A 3,020-nucleotide genomic window follows, 5' to 3' on the forward strand; every position below is an offset into this window, starting at 1 on the left:
TTAATGGTTGTGTAATAACTTCTGTATAACCGGGCAATAAACATTTTTGTAAGTGTGTCTATAATGTGGTAGTCTAAACTGATTTTATTTCGGGTGCGGGTCGGGTGTCGGTTCTATTTTAAGCGGGTCGGGTCGGGTGCGGATTTGAATTAGTGCTGCTGTCGGAAAACGGGTCGGATTCGGTTTTAAGCACTGCGGGTACGGGCGGGTGCGGATTTAAAAAATTGGACCCGTGCCGGACTCTGCCCTATATGATGACACCCTACCCTGAACCTGAGCCCGGACCACAGGCACAATTTAACCTGGGCCACAGCAGAACACGGGTCAAGGTGGAAATGACCATAGGCATCCTGAAGGCAAAGAGTATAGAAGTACCAAGAGGCGAAACTCCGTTGCAGTTTTGACAACAGCCACTAGGTGGCACTTCGGTAGCGCGGCCGCCATTTTGGACTGAACCAGCGGCTTTACCGTTAGCACAATACTGTATACAGCATTAACATTATGAGTGGAAATAATTGGAAACAAAGAAAACAGTGTTCTGCCATCAACTGCAACAACTACCAGTGTACAACCAATCAACTAGCATTTCATAGATTAGATCCAGAGAGGTAAAGTAGAAAAGGTTTTTATTAACATTAAAGTGAGCTAACGTCAACGATAACAGGTGCTGTAACGTTAATGTAAGCTATCCCATAACCGCAGTAACAGTTTGCTAACGTTATGTATTTGGTCGAAATTGAGTCAAGACTCGAAGTGGGCTTTTTAAATCGCATACTTTCACATCGCATATATGAACACCTAAACTGGCAAATGACCGCTTGATTAATTCATTGTTATCACTAAATTATCCTTTTAACTGTCACCTTTTTTTCGCATAAACATGAAAATCACTATCCAAACTTAAATGGTTGTAATTCAAGAATGCTTTGGAATATAGACCTATGGTTGGTCTTTTTTTAAAAGAGACATTTGTCAGATTATTGTTGAAGTGAAAAAAAAATTATGAAAGTGAAACAGAAATAAGTTATATAAGTTTGAGTTTATTAAAATGTACAAATTTAAACATAGAATTATTTATATTTTATATAAAATATATATATTACAAAATATATTTTACTCTATAACTGCAAGAAAAGGAAAGCAAAAAATCTGAACAAGTTGTGTTCCACATTTTATGTTTATCTTTCTCTCGCTCCCTCACCCTTTCTGCCGTGTGCTCTACACGGTTTGGAGCTGCGCGCTCTTGCTCGCTCGCTCTAGATTCCGGGAGATTTTAGCTAATTTGTGGGCATCAGGGAGCCGCTATCAATATGCGGGAGACTCCCGGAACTTCCGGGAGACATGGGATGTCTGCTATAGAGATATTAAAAACTAGAAACTACTACTTAGTTAATTTAACCGCTTTTGAATTTGAACCGGTATCGTTCATTTCTATGACAGCTGTGTTGCGTTCAGTCCAAGATGGCGGAGCTGCAGCTCTGCGCATGGGTGCGTTTGTTGCAATGGAACGTTCTATTGAGTTTCACCTCTTGGTACTTCTATACTCTTTGCTGAAGGCAAGGTTTCAGTGCCTGCGTGGGCTCAGGGTCAGCCCAGAAAGGTCATGTGACATCACAGCTGCTTGTGTTGTTCTTCACAACATTGCCACACTGAGAGGTGAGAGGGCCCCCCTTCTCTTGATGAAGATGGCCAAGAGGAACCCCCAGTGAACCCAGTAGACCAAAGAGATGCAGGGTGGTACGAGACATGATTTGCCAAAATCACTTTAATTAAAACCAGTTAACAGTCAAGTGTTGTTCATTGTTTCTTTATTTCCTGTAACAAAAGACATTTGTATTTATTGCTTTAGATTTCATTCAACAACAAATTACAGATTAATGTTCACATACTGTTTCCCACCTTAAGCTGGTGCTCCAGCAATTCAATTTCAGGTCTGGCCTTTTATAGGTTAAGCCTTTTCTCCTCCATTTGAAGCTGTATAAGGTCCATCTCCATGTCACTTTTTCTGATTTGCTTTTGAAGGTGGACCTTATACAGCTCTTTGGCAGGCAACTAGAAAGACAGAATAATTAAACATGACTGATAAAGTCTGTAATACAAACACAGACCAAATATTTAAATGAGGAAGGAGAACTGCAGAACATTTCTTACACTGCTAAGATTCTGTGTGGAGGTAGATGGACCCTCATCTGTATTAAAATCTCCTGCCATATTCTGTAAAATGACAATGACAATTTATTTATTCTCTTATGTAAAAAAGGGGGAATGCATTCTATGCATCATACCTCTATGGGCCTCCCCACATTTTCTGTCTCTTCATCGTCATCCTACAGTGAAAATAAGGAAGGATGCTTGGTCTAACAAACAGAAACCTAAAAGGCAATAATCACTTACAACTGTGACAGAGTGTGGTGTTGCAGGAGGATCCAATAATACAATGTGGCCATCAGCAACTGCAAGATAATTAAACCCATAAGATAATCATGCATATTCAATTCTCAATGTATATTCTTAAAGAAATACAACTAATAAAGAAGGACATTAGGAACATCTAAGAGTACTAGTAATAAGATTACAGTATACAGCATATGCAGTCAAAGCAGCATGCTGTCACGGTTCATAAATCCTATGTCTCTTTCTTGTCTCGTGTTTCTGTTGTTGTGTGTTGCGTGCTGATTGTGTGGGCGTGCCGGCTGATTATCACTCATCAGCAATCAAGTTCATCACTCCGTCACCAGCTGCAGCTCATCTCAGCACCTATATAAACTCACTCAATTCTCATCTCCTTTGTCAGATCGTTGTATGTGGTTCCCGGTGTGTGATCTCGTCTTCGTTCCAGTCTCGGTGTCTCCTTGTTCCTGTTCGTGTCCCCGTGGATGTTCACCCTGGATTTATCACGTCACGTCACCACCCTTCATCACGGCACACATCTGACCATCGAAGTCCCTGCGCCACTACCCTGTTTCACTCTGGACTATATCTATCATCAACTTGTGTACAATAAAGAGAAAAGAGTTAAC

General features: G+C 40.7%; 1 long non-coding RNA gene across 1 annotated transcript; it reads right to left on the minus strand.

Annotated features, from left to right (window-relative positions):
* Positions 1-1,954: 1,954 nt before the first annotated feature.
* Positions 1,955-2,309, minus strand: LOC311299091. The gene is made up of 3 exons (XR_014629064.1): positions 2,286-2,309; positions 2,152-2,214; positions 1,955-2,052 (listed from the first exon to the last, which is right to left on the minus strand). It is a non-coding gene; the product is annotated as an uncharacterized lncRNA (long non-coding RNA).
* Positions 2,310-3,020: the final 711 nt, after the last annotated feature.

The sequence above is a fragment of the Rutilus rutilus genome (genome assembly GCF_951802725.1).
Source record: "Rutilus rutilus genome assembly, chromosome: 10".
NCBI classification, from domain to species: Eukaryota; Metazoa; Chordata; class Actinopteri; order Cypriniformes; family Leuciscidae; genus Rutilus; species Rutilus rutilus.